Source organism: Herpailurus yagouaroundi, unplaced genomic scaffold (assembly GCF_014898765.1).
Source record: "Herpailurus yagouaroundi ecotype Mexico unplaced genomic scaffold, PumYag 140, whole genome shotgun sequence".
Lineage (NCBI taxonomy): Eukaryota > Metazoa > Chordata > Mammalia > Carnivora > Felidae > Herpailurus > Herpailurus yagouaroundi.
In genome coordinates this window covers 20,320,412-20,343,386 of record NW_024412395.1, presented here as the reverse complement: position 1 = coordinate 20,343,386, position 22,975 = coordinate 20,320,412, and the positions used below count along the sequence as shown (strand labels likewise).

The 22,975-nt window shown below is 41.4% G+C and overlaps 1 protein-coding gene across 2 annotated transcripts in view; it reads right to left on the bottom strand.

The window, feature by feature from the left end:
- Positions 1-22,975, bottom strand: part of THSD7B (thrombospondin type 1 domain containing 7B) — a 1,621,840-nt gene that overhangs the window by 854,588 nt on the left and 744,277 nt on the right. Inside the window, exon 1 of one of the 2 annotated variants that reach the window (XM_040474955.1) lies at positions 12,939-13,219. The exons of the other annotated variant lie outside the window; for it this stretch is intronic. The gene's annotated coding sequence lies outside the window, so the exon portion shown is untranslated. Of the gene's footprint in view, positions 1-12,938; positions 13,220-22,975 lie in introns of those variants that run through there. 2 annotated transcript variants of the gene reach the window in all.

Genomic DNA, 22,975 nt, shown 5'->3' with positions numbered 1-22,975 from the left:
CCTTTTTGTTCACAAATACTAAGTGGTCACCTGGTATTATTTAGGACTGTATTTTTTTATTTAATATATTTTACTTCCCCAATATATCCAAACTATTATCATTTAAACATGTAATCAACATAAAAAGTTGAGGTATTTAACTTTTTTTATACTGTTTGAAATCCAGTATGCACTTTACACTTACAGCACATTTAAACTTGAACTAGACATACTTTTAGTGATTACTAGCCACACGTGTCTAGTAACTATCATATCTATTGATCAGTGCAGGTCTAAACCATAAGTCCCATGAGGGCAGGGACCTTGTCTATTTTGTTCACTGCTTTGCAAGAGCCTGGCGTGTGTTATATACTCAGGAAAAAATTGTTGAATAAATTAATAATGTGTTGATACTAGATTAAAAGTAAATTATAACATATATTCATTCCATATGTGGTATTTCCAAAACATTCCAGTGATTTTCTATATTTAAAAAATAGACTTAGTTATTATATACAATGCTGAAGCTCTTCACAAAGAAACCTCTTTGGGAGTGCCTGGGTGGCTCAGTTAAGTGTCTGACTCTTGATTTTGGCTCAGGTCGTGATGTCACAGTCATGAGACCGAGACCCATGTCAAGCACCACGTAGGGCTCCATGTTGGGCATGGAGCCTGCTTAAGATTCTCTCTCTCCCTCTCCCTCAGGCCCTCTCTCCTCACTTACACTCTCTTGTGCTCTTTCTCTAAAACAAAACAAAACAAAACAAAAAACACCTCTTTGGAGCTTTGTTACTTGTTGGTCTGGTATTCAATATGAAGAAATTTAAATCATTTTATCCTCTGTGTATGTGTTATGATCACTACAACCTACATACACTTCTAAATTTCAAAACATAGCCTAGACCTATCCCTGTCCCCAACTCCTCCATACTGCCCCCTTTACCTAACCCGAAGCCTACCCTACAGCTCCTGATCACTCCGGTTTCCATCAAATTCTGGACTTGAGGGCTCCGTAGCAGAAGAGAACACTGAAGCTCCTAATAAGCCAGATGGCCAGAAGACAAATTCTCTGTTTAACTCTTTGAGCATCTATCTCTTTCAAGAACAGTTCCAACATGAAAGAAGCTCCTGAATTGTTATTTGGGGTTTTTCATTCTTCAGAATGAGTTTCTTAGAATTAGAGAAAGTCTGAAAACATTGATGACACTACACAAAAAGATGGTAGAACTCAATTTGAACAACCACAGATTTAAAAGTAATATCCAGAAGTTAAAGAACTAGGGGTTCTAACTCATAAATATAAAGGCCTGGGTTTTTCCCAGTCTTATTTGGAAATAACTGATGCACCTCACTGTAGAAGTTTAAGACATACAGCATGATGGTTTAATTTACATATGTTGTAAAATTATCACACAACAGGTTCAGCTAGCATACATCTTCTCATATAGATACAATAAAAAGAAAAGGAAGGAAAAAAAAGGAAAAGTGTTTTCCTCATGGTGTGAACTCTTAGGATTTCCTCTCTTAACAACTTTCCTATATACCCTACAGCAGCCTCAGCTATCATCATTGTATGGCACATTACACCTCGAAGACTTGTTTATAACTTGAAATTTATATCTTCTGACCACCTCCCTCCAATTCCCCTTCCCCCAACCCTCTGCCCCTGGTAACTACAGCTTGATCTCTTTTTCTATGGGCTTTGTTTTCTTTGGTTTTTAGATCCCACATATAAGTAACATCATATGGTAGGTGTCTTTCTCTGTCTGACTTATCTCATTTAGCATAATACCCTCTAGGTCCATTTATGTTGTCACAAATGGTAGGGTTTCCTCATTTATTAGAATAATATTCCCTTGTATATGCACACATGCGCACGCGCACACACACACACACACACACACACACACACGCACACACTGCAATTCCTTTATCCATTCATCCATCAATGGACAGGTAGGTTGTTTCTATTTCTTAGCTATCATAAATAATGGAGGCACAGTTATCTTTTTGAGTTAGCATTTTCATTTTCTTTGGATATATTTCCAGAAGTGGAATTGCTAGATCATATGGTAGTTCTATTCTTTTATTTTTTTGAGAATCCTCCATACCATTTTTCATAGTAGCTGCACCAACTTTCAATCCCACCAACAGCGCATAAGGGCTCCCTTTCCCCTTACCCACACTAGCATGTATCTCTTGTCTTTTTGATAATGGCCATTCTAACAGGTGTGAGGTGATATCACATTGTGGTTTTAATTTGCATTTTCCTAATGAATAGTAATGTTGAGCATCTTTTCATGTACCTGTTGGCCTTTTGTATATCTTCTTAGAAGAAATGCCTTTTTAAGTATTTTGCCCATTTTTTTTTAATTTGGGTTATTTGTTTTCTCACCATTGGGTTATATAAGTTCTTTATATATTCTAGATATCAACCCTTATCAGATACCTGATTTGCAAATATTTTCTCTCATTCCACAGGTTGTCTTTTCACTTTATTGATGGTTTCTTTGCTGTGCAGAAGCTTTTTAATTTGATGCAGTCCCACTTGTTCAATTTTTGTGTTCTTGTCTTTGCTTTAGATGTCATATCCAAAAAATCATTACCAAGACCCATGTCAAGGAGCTTTATTCCTATGTTTTCTTCTGCAAGTTTCATCATTTCAGGTCTTACATTTTAAGTCTTTAATCCATTTTGATTTTTTTTGAGTAGTGTAAGATATGGATCCAGCTTCATCTTTTACACATGGGTACCCAATTATATTAGTATCACTTAGTGAAAAGACTATATTTTCTCCACTGAGTATTCTTGGTTGCCTTGTCAAATATTTGTTGACTGTACATGCTTGGGTTTATTTCTGGGCTTGTGATTCTGCTCCACTGGTCTATTTGTCTGCTTTTATGCCAGTACCATACTGTTTTGATCACTATAGCTTTATAGTAAAATTTAAAATTAGGAAGTGTCATACCTCTGCTGCTTTCTCTTCTTTCTCACGATTTCCTTGTTGGTTTGGGATCTTTTAAATCACTATCTTCTTCAGTAGTCATTGGAAACTCTACACAGACATATGTAAACATATTTTTTGTGTCATCCCATTCCCCAGCTCTCATATCCATATTTCTAAGGATTAATGTGAGTAAATGTCAAGTTTCTTCATCCTCATAACAAAATAGAATTATTATTATATTCTCTACCCTGAAAGAGTCTTTGGCTAAGGTTAAATCCTACTATGACACTGGCATTCTAAGAGGCCCACACTTCCTTCAGGTTAACACCATCTTTTTCAACTGCAGCTGAACTGCTACAAGTCACCAACTGGAGTCAGCAGAAGGATAAGCACAGTAGCAAAGGGATTGGCACTGGATTTTACTTATCTTCATTATTTAAAAAAATTTTACTGTTTATTTATTTTTTGAAAGAGAGAGAGAAAGAGCTGTCAGCACAGAGCCTGACACAGGGCTCAAATCCATGAACCGTGAGATCATGACCTGAGCTGAAGTCAGATGCTTAACGGACTGAGCCACCCAGGCTCCCCAGTCTTCATTATTTAAAATGAGATTTTTATATAAGTGGTTCTATTATAAATATGGTATTATAGCTATTTTTAATCCATGTGTATAAATAAAATTAATGTACCACTTCCATTTACTCCAACTCATGCCCACTGCATAGTTATTCTCTGCAAGGTGCAGAAGACCCAAATGTGAGTGGGATGCACCCCTGCTTAATGGAACTTATACTTCATAAGGGAGCTAGACATATATAAATAAGGTAATTTGCTTTGCTAAGGGCAGAGGATACACATGTCACATCTCCCCAGTTAGACTGCAGATTCCTGGAAATCAGGGCTGGTGTCCTAAACTTACTTCTGTATTCTGTGCCAGGGACACAGATGATGCTCAATAAATCATCTTTGAATTTATTCATTTGGCTCACAAACAAATGCATCTTGCACTTTCCATTGGTTTGTCTTTCCGTGTGAAAACTGTTTAGTTATTAAAAAAAAAAAAAAACAACTAAAAGATGTGCCACATTGGGGATATATTATGTCCACAAGCATTATGTTTTAATTCCACCAACTCTATAAACCAAATGAAATATCTAATATTCATGCACATAATATTAGATGACATATCCTTAGAGTCTGTCTCCACAAGGAAATTCTTCCCTATGAAGTTCAGAATTCTTCTTTCATTCCCACTGAAGCCTTGCTCTTAATATTTTTCTTTTAATAAGCAACTGAAGTCAAACTTAAGCTACCCATGTAATACGCCCCCACAAAGAGACTTAGACTTACTAAAATGTTTCACGTTAGCATGTATAGCTGAATAGAGGTTGCACTTACAAAGGAGACACAGGACTTTTTTGTGTGTTCTGCACAACGAAAGGCATGTCACATTCTGCTTTTTTTCAATTGAAGCATGCCGCAGCCCAGAGGGTCAGTTACTGTCAGAAATTCTACTTGAGAAAGGCCCTTTGGATCACAGGGAAGAATACTACCTGCCAGGGAATGAATCAAACCTACCAAAAAATTACTACAATTTGGTCAGAAATATCACTGTGGTGGGCCGCATGTCATTTCTGACTGCAGTAATCATTACAAGGGTATATAGTAAAAGAGAACTGAGAAATACACGTGAAGTGTAAATGAGAAAAAAAGTGGTTAAGTTCACTCTTTGGTAAAGGTTACTCTTCCCTTCTCATTGTTACTAGAGAGGCACAGATCCTGAGCTGTGCCCGTTTCATAAGCATCAGGCTACACGTCTGCCCTAGCAAACCAATAAAAAAACAAACAAAATAACAAATGACAAAAGAAACTAGGTTCTTTAGCCTGGAAATGAGAAGGGCGAGGCGATTTCATAATGTGTATGAATAGTTGTAAAGTGGAAGCAATCCAGATACACTCCATCTTCACAAATGAAAGACATATGGGATTCATTTTTTAACAGATGAGATACAGAAAAATCTTCCTATTTTACAGGTTTTTAAAGTAAATATGTTCCTGACAGGAGTCATGGAAGTGTCTTAAGTTTTTTTAAAGAAATATTCACGCTGGCATTTAAGGGCAAAATTAATAAACAGATGAATGGCATCACACACACAATGACTGATGGGTGCATGCTTTGGAGAGAAACTTGGCCATCAACAGACAGAGGTAGAGTAGAAATGTTCCTGGTACGGGTTCTAGTCATGTCCCATATGGTGGCCACCCCCACCACAGGTAGCCACTGAGCACTTGAAACACGGGTAGTCTGAACAGAGATGTGCTTGTAAGTAAAAATTAATAGTTTTTTCATAATCGATACATGTTGAGATGATAATATCCTAGATATATTAGGTTAGCAAATATACTATTAAACTTAACTTCAGTGGGTTTTTTTTTTCCTTTTACAATGCAGCTACTAGAAAATTTAAGATTGCATATGTGAATTGTATTTGCGGCTTGCACTCAATTTCTGTTGAGAAGTTCTGTTCTAAGCTCAGACTGACTGAGTACAGATCCTGATCTGAAGCAAATCAGTTACCATTTTTGCACCCATAAAATGGAAAGAATAATAAAACAATCAACTCCAAGCCTTTTTAGACGATTTCATGAATTAATATATGTAGAATACTATCTAGCATATAGTATGTGCTCAATAAATCTGCTATTAATATCCAATGCACACATCCTCTCTGCAGAGTACCCTGGCATGTCATTGCTTATCCTCAGTTTGAATACCCTCAAAGATAGGGAACTCACATTTCCTTGAGACAGTGTATGGCATTTCTAGACATCTCTGAATGTGAAAAAGTTCAATCCTGGAATAAATAAAAATCTCTCTTTACAACTTTGAATCTTTTGAGCTTCTTTATATATGATTAAGCCAGAAGCAAAGAGAGAAACTGGTCATATTCCAACACTACATTTCTATAAAAATTGTTAAGGGACTTTGCTATTGGAAATGAGGATATTATATATTCCCATGGAAGTTGATGTCAAGAGACCTCATGCTGACCCAGCAACATGCTTTTAAGGAACAGATCTTTAGAAATGTGATTTGTCCGTACATGCCCAACCAAAGGACCATCAATTTCTGTTCTTAGCAAGGTTGCCCCATGCAACTAACGATATTTTCCTATTAGGATGACATGAAGCAAAGAGAACTGACAAGGGCACTCACCTGACCAGACTGCTCAGCCCGATCCCAGGAGTGACCACTGCCAGTCTACCCATACTCCTATGTGAAGACTGGTTCTCCCCTTTGCTACTCTCAGTGCTAATCTTTTGCATATTTGGCGGAACAATTCTGTCTTCATGATAAGCCATTAATGAAAAGGAACATGATGTGGATTTCCTAAGTATGCCTGGATTTTCTGAATCTTCCAGTGGTTCTTCAGGAAGCCTGCACTTTTGGATTTGAATGTCTCAAGCTCTCTACAGTTCTAAGACATTACTGTCTTCATGCATAAGGTCTGTGTCAAATCAAAGCACAGCCTTTTCCAATATTTCCAAGTGACACTTCTGCCTCCAGGTAGAAGTGATTCCCCAATCCTCAACCTGTCAGTCACCTCTGTTGTGTGTGGCGACTCTGGCAGTGAGTTTGTGTGTGCTCTCTTACCTGGAAGAAATACCAGCCAAGGTTTAGACTAAATTTGTTGACCCGAACTTCAGGCTCTAAGGCAATCTGGTGTATGAGGAGCAGAATAGGCCATTCAGTCCAACAGACTAGGATGCAAGTCTTGGGTTAGGACTCCACCAGCTGCACTGACCTTACACCAGGTGCCAAAGATCCCTCAGCCTCCATTACCCAGTATGAAAAAATGACACCAAATAATAAAACCGACTTTGCAACATTATCGTGAAGGTTAGACGTACTGATCCTAATGCACCTAGCCTGGTATGCAGTATATTGTAAATCATAATTAGCAATCACTTTTCTTGCCTACAAGTATGTTGGTAAGCCTTGCCTTAGGAATGCTCAAAGGGCTGTTACCACCCAGGCCCCTACTTTCAATCACATTCTCCCCTCCCAACAGTTTCCAGAACTCTCAACAGAGAGCAATAGAGAGTGGTGTTCTTTCTCATTCAAATCCTTTACTATCAGACCTCCACAAGTAGATGCTAATAAGAAAGCTGATTCAATCAAACATTAAAATTAGAATTTACCACCTGAGTTGCTCGGACAGAGGGAGGGCTTTGTGAATTGGCATAATCAGAGAAAGCTCCCCGGAAGTATAATTAAAACCAGGTCTTGACTAATAGGTAGAATTTGGATAACTGGAGGTTGGGGGTGGAGATAGCAGCATTTGGGGCCTTTTTAAGCAAGTGTGGGTCTTGTGCATGACTTAAAGGGGGCAGGCCTTTTAGAGAGAGGTGGGTGGTAAGGAGTTAATAGCTGGCCTGAGTATATTTGATGTGCTACCTGGAACACTATTTTTTCTGTTTAAGAAGGAAGCATAACTTAAGTTGTGTTTTTCAGGGCCCACCTAGCAGTGCTTGTTTTTATTTTTATCTAGAAGAGATCCAGAAGGAAGTACCAAAAATTTTTTCTTTAGTAGTCTGCAAAGTCAAGAACATCCCACTCCTCTCCGTGACTGGCCAGAAGATGTTCCAGTTCACAGAATGGGTCAGTTCAGGTGAGATGAAGCCTTATTAACAATTCTTAATCACAAAAATGAATGGAAGCCAATACGAAATAAATTGAGTTAATTCTGAGGACTAGAAATGGAGATGGAAAAAAATAATTACTTTTTCTCCAAAAGAAAAAAAAAAGCCTTGTTCAACTATTCCCACATACATACATTTTAATTAAGTAGTCTGAGACAGTTGTGTGGTAGAAGGTTGTAGTGGACAACCTGGGTTATAAATCTGGCTCTTCCCCCTTACCTACGATATGACTTTGTATGCCTGGTTTATGTTTTGGGGGAAAACAAATTAAAGTGAAGTTACAATGGCTTTCTATGACCTGATAACGTAATGGGATCTAGGTACCTTTGAGCTCTTTGCCAGTGTAAATATATGCATATAATAATATTTAAGTGTTTTTAAATAAATGTTAGATATAAAAAAATTTTCATGTAAATTTAAACAGATTCCAACTTCAGCTACTTGATAGTGCCAATGGTTACGTTTATTCATGTTAGAAGTAAAAATAGCAAAGGAAGATAAAAATATATGCCAAGTGCTAGGGCTCAAGCACCAACTGATCAGAATAAGCTCTGGCAATAGCCTGAAGCTGGACCCACTGCCTCCCTGTCACACAAACCAAGTGGTGACTCTCTTTGTGGTTGTAACAAGAGATGATCTGAGAGGTGTCAGGGGAGTGGCCTGTAGGATTGAGGTAGTGGCGGGATCTTCAGGGAGCTTAGAACAGTACCCATGTATCAAGTGGTACAGATGCATTACAACATTTTTACAACCAGTAAGGCTATATCAGAGCACACTGGCCAAATCACCCTGAATATGTCTAACGTAAGCATAAAGGGCAGAAATCAATAGAGGAGAGCCCAGAAGGAAGCTCTTCAAGGAGAGATTAATGCAAGCCTTAGTCTTATTATAATTAAAATCTTTCATTTATATACACTACTTGGTATGTTGTTTTTTTTAAATACCCGCCTGAAAAAAAATTAAAATATGCATTGCTACCAAACTAGAATCTAAGAACAAGGCAAGGGTGTCTAACTGCTATGAGGCTGAAAGCTTTTCTCAACATTATGATTCTTCCAGAAGTAATGAGCTGTTTGCTAACATAACACTAGGGCACAAATCCACAGCCAACCCTCATGCAGGCAAGTGGAAAACAGCAAAGAGTTTCTCTCCAGTCAAGGCATTGAAGAATTGTTTGTGCACTAGTTACTTAGGATTCTGTTTTTAGCCGCAGCATATTTAATTTTAAGAGGCTCATAATTAAAATATGTCTAGAGAGGCAAAATCAAAAGCAAGCATCATGCCCCTGGCTGCAAAATACCTAAGTTCAACAATTATAGCCTTTTGTTCTTCCTAGGAAACAGTTCCGCATTTTTACAGATACTTACATGTAGGCAAATAACCAAACTTGCCTGATATGGGAAATTTTCTTTTTTTTTAACTACAAAAAATTCTACAGGTCCCCACATCACAGCAAAGACTTGTACTTTCAGAATCCACTAACTGCAAACCTACCTAATGACCAAAAGATAGTATGAATAGTGATGCCTTGAAATGTTACTGGCTTTTATTTGTCACCACAGCATACACATACTCCTAAAGTATAGTAGTTCTTATATATGCTGTGTGACTTAACTGTTCAGATTACAAACCAAGACTTGAACTGAACTTTCTACCTTGCAATAATTGTACATTCTTACTAGTGCTGAGACTCTATTCCACGGCATCTCCAAGGCTGCTTTCAGAAGCCTAGACTGGATTTCACTAATATTCTATCTCCTCAGTCAAGAGCTTCATACAAGCCAACAGGGAACTGTACCTAATCCTCTTTCACTTGCTTTCATCAATAGCTACTGCTAGTTATTGTAAATAACCACCCATGAAAACACGAGTAAAAATCAACAAAAGAACCCCAATTAGTGCAGAAATTTTAAAGGTTGAATAAAATGTTTATCAATGGAGCAACACTGCCACAGACTTAACATTTGCTAAAACACTGGTCACACTCAAACTCACAATCTCCAAAATTTCTAGAACTAAAAGCAGAGTTTAAAAATCATTCTACTTTCACAGGTTTAACATGCTAATTATCACTTAGATATTAATCTTGTTAACAGCTCCAAATTAAGGACCTATATTATATTTAGGAAGCTGCCTGGTGCTCAAAGTGAATGCAATTTATTCTTTTATAGTTATATCCTGGAAAAGTGTCTTCTTTTAAAAATATGAGGTATTCATGTGTAGTTCACATTCAACAATCCAAAAGCATATCTAAATAGCTCATGCTAGTAGTTTTAATAACAGAATACCTTCTATTTAGCCAAAGACCTGGCCTTTACGCTTTCTCTGTAGAGAATCTCTGAGCCTGTGTTGTTAATGGTGCTGTTCTTTTCTCCACCAAGAGGTATAGCCGTCACCTCTCAGAATCCTCTAATCTGTTTGTCTTGATCATGTACTTAATATATGGTACCATTTGTCATTCTGACTCTTAATTCAATAGGACCAGTCAACTATTCTTCATGGTTCTATTCAAACTTCTGAAGCAATGTTATTACGTTCATGCCTAATCTTTACAAAGGTGTGCAGAACAGTGAAACTGCAGTTGGGGCAAGATTTTTTTCCTTTGAAGAAATCATATGACTTTGCCTTCGGTCTGTGAAGTGTAATTAACATGAACTGATATGCTTTGGAATTCTTCTTGTTTGGACACTCCTCTTCCACTAACTTAGCTCCTTTTCATTATGCTTTGTCAGACTTTTATTTAAGGACAAACTTTTCTTTCACAGATATTAATAAAAGAGTCATTGCTTCTGAAACAAGAGCTGCAGCAAAGTAGAAAACATTCTTCATAGGCTTTTGAATGAAGTACATTATAGCAGCACCATCTTTCTTTAATTCTTTACTTTCGTTCTCTCAAAAGGTACACTCAGCAGAGACCAGAAAGGTGCCTTTACCTTTCAGTAAAGGGGCAAGGTGCCCCTTGCCAATTAACGTCAATACTGGAAAGAGTGGAGTCTGTGTTCATACTGTTCTTATGATCAGTAATTCTGTCTACCTGCCTCACACTCTTCCTTTCATAGCACTTCAAATTCTTTAACAAGCAACAGCTTTGATTAAAACAATGGGGAGAGTCACCCACAGAGGAATAAGAGACATTGTAAAGATCATTTCTCAAGTGTTGATTTAAATATTAAGGTAGACATAAAGTAAGCCAACTTGTTATGAACGCTCAAACTGGACTATCAGACTCCACTGGCAGTAGGCAGTCCTTTCCCCCACCATACATCTCCAAGCACTCATCGTGGATTCGTCTCAAATCTTCAGAATTCTGAATGGACTGAATGTTCAGCAATGCTAGAACGATCTCGGTGCTAATGTGCAAGACCATCCCACACTCTCTAAGTGAGCAATTGTATCTGTGTGTGTTGTCACACCTCAGGGGAGTTCTCTGCATAATTCTTGTTTACTTTAATTTCCACAAGGAAGAGTTTCCAGTCCTCAACTCCCAGCAGTTAGGTGGAAACACACACACACGCACACAGAGCCCAAACCTAAGAAGCCAATTCCAGGGAAGCTGCCAGGTTGGTTCATCTACCCACAGAAAGCAGAAAACTGGCCACATTAAGTTTTAAAAGAAGACTGCTGGTATTAATGGCATTGAGGTTTAAAAACAGCAGTGCTTCAAAGTGAAGCCTCAAGACAGTGACTTTATATAGCATTCAACCCACAAATACATGAGCCCTTCAGTCACTAGTAGATAGGATTGCTTGATTTGGTTAGTTACATCCCAAGTGGATTTCAGGAAGTCTTCAGCAATGGCTGTAGTATCGTCCAGAGCACAAAAAAAAGGCTTCCCTGGAGATCACTGCCTCCAAGTTACCCAACAAACCCAGACTGTCCTGACACTGCCTGGAAGATAAATGTATCATCTTGACATCCCACGATTGCTTGTCAAAAGGAAACTCCAGATGCACGTGCACATGACTACACACACACACACACACACACACACACACACACACACACTACAGCCTAGCTGACATGCACCCTACCATTTCCATGATAATAGACACCCACAGGTTCACCCCTGGAAAACACCAAGAAGGCTTCTCCAGCTAGGTTGTCATTTACCAGAGTACAAATGCACTTACAGCAGACCACCCTGGCAATGAATAGAGCACCAAATAATGCTGGCCTCTTCCACAGAACATGCCCAAGTATTAGAATCTTAAGTCAAACTCCCCTTTGACCACACTGAATCAAATAGAATTGTAACAGCTCTTAAGAGATGTCCCGAATATTTTGAAGAAAAAGTACCAGTAGGTCACACACCCTTCTCCTGAAATAAAGTGTTTCTTCCTCTTATATTTAAATAAAGGAGATTGAGAGAACTTAAAGCTCCCTCCCTTCCCCAAACACATACACTCCAAGCTTTCCAACTTCTAGACTCAAACTATGCAGACTTGAAAAAGGGGAGGTTCGTTTGCATATTCAAATAACTTTAATAATACAGGGGGTGCTAGAAAGGAAGGTGACAGGAACATATGGAGTGATGCTGTAGAAATTACGTGCGTCCTCCTCCTTGCCCCTCACTCTCACCCTCGGTTCCCAGTTGTCTCTTGATAAACTGCTAGATGTCTCCGTAGACCCAGTAGTCCTATCCTCCCTAGCTCGCCCCTCGCCCCAAACAGGGACAATGAAAATGTAAACTGTTGCTGTAGCCTACTGACACTCCACTGATAAATCAGAGGAAACTGCAAAACTTCTCGACTTGCTCAGCTATCCTCCAGGGGCACTGAACGCCCACGCGCAGATTTCACAGTCTGCACTACCGAAAGGGAACCCTCAGTCAACCTGTTTGCAAAGCCCGCAGAACTCCCCGCCCTCCAATCCTGGGCTCTGAGGCTCCCGGACAGGATGGGGGAACCTTTGGGTCCCTTCATCAGCATCCCCCCAAAGCATGCTGGAAGTCGGGGAACACGGCTCCTGCCACCCCAATTCCATGGCTCCGTCCCGTTGTCTTAGGTCTGTGCCCAAGTCCCTGTGTGGGGTATCTCCACCCGCCCAGCCCCGGGCTCTCCGCACCCTGCACCCATCCCGCAGCCCCAAGCCAGAGGCTTCGGGGAATCTCCGCTTGCAAGTTCCCGCGTCTGGCAGGGAGAGAGGGTGAGAGAAGCTGCCCGGAGAGCAAAGAGCAAAGTCTGCCCACGGAGCACCACCACCCGAGCACCACCACCACCCCGCCACCCTGGCTGCTGCCTCCTCTCTACCGCGCCGCCGGCCAGGGGCTGGGCATTCCCCGCTCGGGGCGCAGGGCGGCCGCACTCACCCGCCTTGCCCGAGCCACCGCCGCAGCCTCTGGGAGCCGCCGAGCCCCGAGCTTCCCGAGCGCAAGAAAGATGGTGGTGTGTGTCGGGAGACCACCCATTCCAGCGTCTGGCAACCTCAGCACTGAAGGAAGAGGAGGAGGACGATGAGGAGGAGGAGGAGGAGGAGGAGGAAGGAACGGCGCAGTCGGACGCCATCTGCTGTACACCTCTGCGCAGCCATTGGCTGTCTGGTGCGTCCCCGGGAGCCGCGGGGTGCGAGGCCGCGGGGAGCCACCTTGTGCCTCGCCTCGCCTCGCCTCGCCTCCCCCAGCGGCCGCTCCCCCCTCCCCTCCATTCGCCCCCTCCCGCCTCCTTCTCCCACCACCACCCCCAACCCCTCAACCCCCCTCCTTCGCCTAGCTGGCACCCGCACGACCCTCGGCTCAGCCCACTGCCCCGGGTGAGAGCCGCGGGCGCCAACCTCGGCTCCCGCACTCCCCACGACTGTTTCCCGCAACTTTGAAGCTTCGGGGTGCAGGAGCAAGCCGGGTGAAGGGGACTCCCCCAATGGCCTGAGCCTGGGATACCCAAGCTGCTGACCGCCACGGACTGGGGCAAGGGCTTTGCGCCTAGGGAATCCACAAAGTAATGGGGGGGGGGGAGGGGAGAAAAGGAGAGTGGGGGTGATTTACTCATCATTTATAACCGCCCCCACCCAACACCCAGCTGCGTGGGAACACTCTCTCTCTCTCTCTCTCTCTCTCTCTCTCTCCCTCTCTCTCTCTCTCTCTCTCTCTCTCTCACACACACACACACACACACACACACACACACACACCCCACAAACCACACACAGGTAGAGCCGTGCCGCCCGGGCCACGATGGACGGGCGTTCCTCCGCAGTCCCTGGGCAAGAAAGGGCTTCAGTGTCACAGGCAAAAAGACAAAGAAAGATCCCAGTGGGAAGAAAAGAGAGAGGAAAGAATTGGGGGTGACTCAGGAGGAACGCCAAAACCTGGGTCCGCACCTGCCTAGCTGTCCCCTTGTTGACGGGCTCTCAGAGGCTGTCAATTCATGCAGACCAGTCTGGGAAAACCGCTAGCTCCAGCCTCTTTTTAAGAGGGGTTTTTAACTCCTGGAGTTTGGAAGGTGGGAAGGCGGGTACCAAGGAGGGAGGGAAAGAGCCTTTGGCTCCTGGGTGGCGGGTGCCCAAGGCAGCGGAGGAGGTGAGAGAGTAGAGTCCGCCCAGGTGAGGCAGGAGTGCAGAGAGCACGTGGGCAGGCTAGGCGCAGAGACTCTGAGAGCCATTTGCTTGCTCTCTGACACTTGTTCCACACCCCCCTGGTTTTTTGACACCTTTGATCTACGGAACTTCTTAGGCTTGTTCAAAGAGATGAAGAAGTTTCTTCAAAAGGGAGAAAGGGGGATAAGTATGAGGACTACCTATTGCCAATTACAGGATATTTTGCCTGTCATGCCTCTTTAAATGAGCGAGCCCAGCGACAGCAGGGATTGTATCTTTTCGATTTTATCCAATGCTTGGCACACCATGGGTGCTTAAAAAGAAGCAAAATAATCATGAGAAAATTAAAGCTTGGTGTCATAGCGCAAATTAGATTAAAGAGATAAATAGAGCAGCTAGGGCTGTCACAGGAAAAAAAAATTAAAGAATGTAAGTGCCACAGAAAAGAGAAAGTTGAATGTTATAAATATAATGGGGAGGGGTTCTGATGCATCTTGCCTGAATGGATCAGATCCATTCTGAAAGTGGAAAAGGGAACCCACCTTACTGAATATTTTAAACAGCAATCCTTATTCTCTCAGTGAGCACTGCCGTCACACTCTGGGTTATGCTTTTCTTTCTGACATCACTGTCTTAAAAATAAATCAGCTGCCGTTCATATCCTAGAATACTCTCCCAAATCCAAGACTGTGATTTGTTACTCCCAAGAAATATAATGCCCAATTCTGTGAGCCTGGAGAAAGAGAAACTGGTCCATTATGTTTTATTGTAATCTCAATATATACAGACCAATAGTCAATGAGTCTTATTTAAGTAACTTCAGAAACAACAGCCAAAGAAAAACACTTCTGTTTTCCTGAACTGTTACATCCAGGCTTCCCGGATTTCAGTCTTCCCAGAATCGACAAAGTGTTTTCAGACCACATCCCGTGCAGGCACAGCCATATGGTGGAAAGATCTATGTTTGCAATCCTTCTGGAAAGAGGCCGTCAAGGATGACTTCTGAGTATGTCATTTATGGATATCTTTATAGTTATGTATCTCCCTCCCTCTTCAGAAGTAGTGATATGTATATTTTTCTTTAGGCTGGCAATTTGATGACAACCTGCATTCTAATTTAACTTTAGCCCATTCTCACTTACCCCCAGCTCTATGTCAGTGATCACTTAGGGTACTCATAAGAATATTTTGATTCTTAAGATGTCACTTTCCTCCTCTGCCATTGTTGTTTTTATTTGGTCCCCTGTTTTTGGAATTGAGGATACAAGAGATAATAGCTACAAGGCAATTATGTTGGTAGACACTGGACTTCTTAAAATCAAAAATATGTAATTCATAAGGATGAAATCTAAGTTATTTCTAAACATACAAAGAACTATGAGCTTTAAGTATTGCTAGATTTTGCTAGCTTACTGACTCCTTAAACTACAAAATAGCCACTTTTCATTAAGGCGCTATGCTGACAACAGGTTTTTCAGTGTAGTCAAATAGTATAAGGTGCCTGAACATTCTCTGACACTGTTCAGTTGCATAAAAATCCATTAAAAGGATAAGGCAGACATTTCTACCTCAGACTCCCAGTTTATGTTCTAAACACATATTTTACTAATAATATGAGTTTCTTGCCAAGATAATCAGCTTTGGTCCTTGATAAAAGCACTGCCCTCAAAATCTAGATCAGGTTATAGACATTAAAAAGATAACACAGGCAGGGAAAGAGACATTGTCAGCAAAGGCTGATGGGGGTAAGGGGGACTTTTACAAAATAAGAAAGGATTTGAAAGAGGTGGCCATGAAAGATACGTGACATTATTATATGTAAGGAATAGATCAGTGTTTCAATGTGGAAAATAAGCTGGAGATTACAAATTCTCATAACCCCACACACAGAGATGCCAAAAGCCCCAATCACCTCCAGGCTTCCAGTGAGTAGGGAACAAAACAAGAGAACAATGGAAGGGGAGAGGAGGTGGGAGGAGGAAGTCTCTTGGGATCTAGTCACTAACTAGTGAGACCCAAGAAAGACCCACAGAGGAACGTAACCCTGTACTATCCAAATACCGATGGAGTTTAAATTTTCATTTTTGTTGTTATGTGTATTTGTCATTGTTCTTTCTGAACATGATATTCTCCATACAGTCTAACAAGCTAGATGGGAAAGTGCTGTGTAAATAAATAGACAGGTATTGGCATTACACAAATAAGAGATAAAGAAAGCATGTAGATAAAAAAGCCCAATGTAAAATAGGAGTAAGAAATGCAAGCCTGGGCCAACATTTTGGGCTTGCCTTCCAGAAGTCATTTCCCAGGTCCACACTAGCCCCACCACTGAAGCAATGAATTGAGTCAAATGTTCAGTCACTTTGGTAGGCAAAACAGGAGTCGGGGGAGGGGGAGCACCATGGTTGTCATAATTTACACAATTCATTCAGGCCAATTCCAGGTTGGATGAGATTCCATGGCAAATATGAACATTTTTTCAGCCAAAAAAGAACATTTCATCCTGGCATACAAGTGTAAGTTTTGAGCTTGGTCCAGTAATTTGATTTTGATGTGTCAACATCTTAAAATACAATGTAAAGATAATGTATTGAAAAGTAGTGTAGTGGAACTCCTTTGGCTTCTGGCCCAGTGCAGTCCCTGTGAGGCACCAGTGCTTTCCCAGCAGACACTCAGCATTCACAAACTTACTCCTGAACCATCAGCTTCAGTCATTCATTTAGCAAGATATTTGTTGGCTGTCTGTTGTGTTCCTAGAACTTGTATAACATTTGTTTTTTGGTGATATAGGGGGCTGAGTCCTTGCCCTCATGGAGTTTATAATATAATGGGGCATAATACAGTATACAGACACACAAGCATATATTATTTTATATTAGAAGCATATAAAATGAGGGAAAAGAGTTTTGTGAAAAAAGAAATGTAGTAGAGGGGAATAGAAGAGAAGGAAAAGGCTCAGGTGAGTTCTCTCAAAGGAAATGATGTTTAGGCTGAGACCCAAAAGATAATCAGAGGTAATATTTAGTGAATTTTCTCTACCTATTGGACATTGGGCTAAGTCCTTTACATGCATCATTTAAACCTCATAACTAGCCCATGAGGCAGGCACTATTATCAACCCCATTTTACAAGAGAAGCATAGACAGCATAAGCAACTTCTTCAAAGTCACACAGCTGAGAAGTGAAAAAGCTAGGATCTGACCAGGCAGTCTCTTGTGGTCAGATACACTGCATCTCATATAAGTAGACATTAGCCAAGAAGGGGAATGGCAGAGAATACGACCAAAAGACCCTGTGGCTTGAAGAGCTTGGCACACAAAGAACCCATAAGGGTCGACAGAAGTTGGACATTAGTGAGCCTGGGGCAGAATGACATGAGGCAGGGCAGGAGGGCAGGCAAGGACCAGAATGTGTGGTTCTTGTGAGCCAATGAGTGGTTTTAACTCTGTGAGCAAAATGATCAATCTAGACTTTTGAAAGGTCCCCAGCATGCCATTCAGAGACAACAAATAGAGCAGCAAGACTGGAACAGTCATGCAGGCAAGAGATAATGGGGACTTACTAGAAAGGGAGAGAACCGTACAGGTGGATGGATATTGGGAAGGCTTTGTTCATCTCTTCATTTCTACTTCTGCCTTCCCAGATCTCCTCAAGTCTGACATGCGGTTTTACCCCAGGATCCAAAATCCTAAATTCTTCATCTCAGTCACTGGATCATGGGTCTGTTTTCTTGTCACATACTTGTATTGTAGATAGGATGAGTAGCAGTGAACCCCCCACCCCTTGCCCCCTGCCGTCAATTTGCCCAGTTCTGAGGCTCTGCTTCTGAGCTCTGTCATAGAATGCCCCCTCTCCACTCAGTATTATCTGAGTTCTTCATTTTATTGGTTATCCTCCAACAATATTTACTGACCAATAAATCAAGGGTATGATGGTCCTTTCTTTCCCACTGTTCTCTAACATCACCAAGCCATAGCAGAATCAGGAGAGGCAGTCACTCGATCCACATTAAACAAGAGAACAGGGGCAGGCAACTTCAATATATATAAGAAACAACTCCGACTAATTTGGAAATAATAAAACCCCTGGAGTGACAACTTGGATCACATTCATAATGACTTGGTTTGTAAAGACCAGGTGTTATGTAGATTGGAGCTTGTTATTATCCAAAGATTTGGCAACCCTAATCCTCTTCTACTGGGCACAAAGCCATGCAATACTCACAGGCCTAACTTTGACAAGATGGGCATGAGAGCCTATATCTTCTATTCTGCTGTTTTTCAAGGACACCAGTCTATCTAATGGGCACCAGGTCCCTCTGTAATTAGGAAGGATAGAAAACACTGGAAAATGACCATACTGTCAACAGATCGCAAGCTACCGTGTTTGTGAGTGTGGAACGTCAGGAAGAACAAACGAAAGAGGTTTTTCTCATTTCTTGGTCATTTAGCCATAATTCCCAATTGTCTGGGTTACAGAAAAACCCCCAATACATACAATGTCGAAACCAAATTTTATATAAGAGAAAATTTCATAACTCTAGCATGTTCTTCATAGATTCAGAATTATGCCATTTTTCTTGCTGCTTCCTCATTGACTTTCTACCTTTATATGATATGTTATCTTCCTGAAATACTCTCTGTCATATCACTGTGATTCCCAGGAATCTACTATTCCCTTCATCCTCTCACTTGGTCGGTCTCTTCATAAATATCAGCTCCTCAGAAAAGCCTTCCCTGACCCTCCCTTGTCATGTTCCATCCCTCTCTATCTCCTTAATCTGCCTTTCTGTGCTTCATAATATTTATCACAATCTTAAATATTTCCACATACTTGTTTCAATGCTTTTATTATCCTCCTATCAACAATGTAAACCTCATGAGGTCAGAGACTATGCCTTCCTCCACACACACACCATACTTATAATAGTGGCTAGTATATGGTAGGGACTCAATAATTGTTTCACAAGCAAATGAATATATTAATAAACAAATGGCATAGATTACCAGTTTACTGACTTTTGAAATCCTACCGAATCTGGCCCCACCCTATCTTTCCAACCATATTTCTTGCCATGGCCCAATAAACACCCTTTCTCTAGTTTCAGAGGTCTCCTCACTTGCTCCTTCACAGTTGGAAGCTTTGATTCAGCACTTCTATGTGTCCCTCCCAGTCTTGCAGATCTGACTTCGCCTCAAAGTCCCACCTCCTCTAAGAGATTTTCCTAGATCTAATTTTATTTCACACCCATCTATTTCTTCCCCTTATCAAACTCCTAGAATGCTCATTGTCTGTGCCATTCAGTTTTTCAATTAACTGTACACTGTCTCTTACTATTCTCTGATGGTTACATAGCCATTAGCCTCATCCTCTCAAATGCACTGTTAACTGCCTTGAGGGTAAGATAGCCACTTCCTATCTTTCCTTCAGTGCATAATTTTTGGTACCCAGCAGGCATCTGGTAAGTACTCATTGATGGTCTAGGTAGGTGAAGAATCTGAACAAGGAGGTTAGGCTTCCTTTGGTCATTGATGTTAACACTTGGTTAAGAAACACTCACCACCTTATCACCAGCACCCTTACCACCTCATGTTTGTGGGAGTTGATACTGCCTGGTGCCAGGAAGGACTGTCCATAAATTGAACAAACACTGAAAATCTGCTTTATGACAGACACCTTTGTAAGTGCTAGGGAGAGTCCTGGAAGAGATGATTACTGAGAAAACAATACCCTTAAACTGCAATCTAAAAAGCCTTGGAGACCTCCTATGGACCTGGTGGAAACCTCAAGAAGGATCATCTAGTATTACCTAGTGTGGGGCGAGTCAGGAAAAGCTTTCCAGGTTGGATCTCTCTGCATCTGCCCAAATTTATTTTTTTTTTAATTTTTTTTTTTAACGTTTATTTATTTTTGGGACAGAGAGAGACAGAGTATGAACGGGGGAGGGGCAGAGAGAGAGGGAGACACAGAATCGGAAATAGGCTCCAGGCTCCGAGCCATCAGCCCAGAGCCCGACGCGGGGCTCGAACTCACGGACCGCGAGATCGTGACCTGGCTGAAGTCGGACGCTTAACCGACTGCGCCACCCAGGCGCCCCTACATCTGCCCAAATTTAGAGCCAACAACAACGACGACAAAAATTCCTCAGGTCTTGTGACCTACTGGCTTGAAATAGCGTACCAATGTAGCCTCTTGCAGTGTGCTGTGCTCTACTCATGACTTCATTCCAAGAAATCATCGCACCGGCTCTCTCCTGTAACCAACAATGTAGGGAAAACACAACTGCCATTGCAATGTCTATGCATGCTGCGAAATCAGTCCTCATGCTCAAATGGGTTTGGACTCCTATTTTTATACTTCATCTTTTTTTCTTAACTTCCTAGGCACCATACAACTCTGGATCTCCTCTTTTGTTCAAGCCCAGTGTGTTAGAGCACATTAGAGTTTTAGACTGGGCTCTCTTTTCCGCTCCATTTGTACTTTCTCCTTACATGAAAATGTCCATTCCCATGATGTCAAGTAGTATCTTTTTACTGAAAGTGCATAAATACATTTATGTGCCGGTACTGGTCAGTACAGGCTAAGTTGTGCTACAGTAACATATGAGCCCCCAAACCTCAATGCCTTAACACAAGAAGGTTCATTTCTCTCTCATCTTGTGTGACCAACACAGATTAGCAGAGGGAATAGACATTCTGCTTCACATTCAAGGCTCTCCCATCTGGAACATTGGTGGTCACTGTGGCAGCAGAGAGATCACAGAGAACTTGAAATTTCTCTTCAGTGCTTCAGCCCAAAGTGACATCATCCATGGCCAGAGTAGTCACATGACCCGTACCAAAACATATGTGCATATACAGTGAACAATAACTCTCTCTGCCACACCAACACTGGGCATCCTTGGTAGTCCAGCTTCATATCCAAGTGCTTGCTTGACATCTTTTTTGACATTACCAATGTACTTCAAACTGAAAATTGGTTTTTCCCCCAAACCTGCTTCTGTCCTAGTCTTCTTTGCCTCGATATATACCACCATCTGTTAAATTACTCAACCCCAAACCCTAAAAATTACTCTTCATTCCTTCCTTCTGTCACTTTATCCACAAGGGAATAACTAATTATTTGTATCCATGTCTCCACATCTCCACTACCAAAATGGTGATCTAAGCCATCATGGTCTTTCAGAGTAGGTAACAGTAGCCGCTTACTAACTGACCTGCTTTCTTATGATCTTGTCCTCTTACAATCCATTATCTACAGAGGAGCCAGAGTGATCTTCTTAAATAGTACATTGATAAAAAATTTTCCCTGATTAAAACCTTCTGATAATTTCCCAATACTCTTAGAATAAATTCGAAATTCCTAATGTCTGGCTTCTATCTTTCCCTGAGAAGTCATCCCCTACCTCTCTACTCTGTCGCTAAACCATGCCAATTTCAGTGCTGCCTTTGGGTCTTTGAGCCAACTCTGTGTTGTGCCTTGATGATCACTCCCAGACCTGCATGAGATGCCTTTCTCTTCCCATTCAGGTCGCATCATTAATGTCATTTCTTGAAGGAGGCTTTTCTGGACACCTAATTAAAGTAGCCCCCACTCACTCTCAATCATGCTTGCCTACTTTGTTCTTTGCATAGTATTCATCATTATTTGATATTTTTCTATTTCCATATTTGTTTCTCCACAGGAATAAAGGCTCTTTTAGAGCCAAACTCCCCACCTGCCTGTTTACTCTTGTACCCTTCAGTTCCTAGAGGAATAGTGCCAGGAATATGGAATAGGTGTTCAATAGACATACACTAAAGAAATGCATTCATCAGCGCACTTCAAAACTCTGACACCATTTCTATGTCTCACTTTCATCCTAAGAGTGAGCATTGGCTTCTTTTCCATTTATCCTTTTAACACAAAAGACTCAGGCTTAAATCCTTATTTGAACTGATGGAGACAAATCTAAAATAAAATAGTGAAGTGATCATCTATGCATTGGTGGTTTGCAGTGTTCTCCTTGCCAATCAGAAGGAAGAAGTTAACTAAGGAGGCAGCTACTTGTCACATCTAGAGGTTCTCTTGACCCAAGTGATTAAGATGATGTGCCTGATGTGGTGAACTTTTATATTACATTGCCAGAAAACTGTGAAAACAGCCCTTTTGTCACAATGAGTTCTCAATTTTGGTGATGGCTGTCACTGTTCTGGAAGGAGATGACTCACCTAGAATAGGGGGCGGAGAGTGGGGACAGTGACAGGATGGGAGACAGGATGGATCTGAGGGTATGTTTCCAAGCCCAGTGAAATAAACAGAAAGTGAAGGTGCCATGATACACAGGCATATCTTGACGCCACAATATTATATAGCTTCAGTCCAATTTCTAAAGCCCTCAAGAAAGGAAAGACACCCCTCCCTTCTTAACAGTGTCCTCTCCCTAAAATGAGAATTCCAAGAGACTAAAGGCAGTTTATCTTCTAGTGTCTAGCTCTACTTAGCTTCTCAAAACTGTCAAGACAGGTATCTGGGGACATAGAAAGGAATGTCCCCGTTGTGTATCAACCTTTATACAGAACTGCTTTCCCAGAACATATCCTCACATCTTGATCCTCGACTTGCTTCTGCTCCTCCTCATCACCAATTCCTTGATCTGGCTTCTTGTTTATCCCTTTTAACTCCATTACCACAATGCCTTTTAGCATGCTTCTCCCACAAGGACAATTTGCCTTCCATTCCAACCATGATTTGGTCTATCTATCACATGATATTTCTTCAGGTGTTTGAGAACAATATCCTACCCAGTCTAGTCTGACCTTCATGTCCTTATTT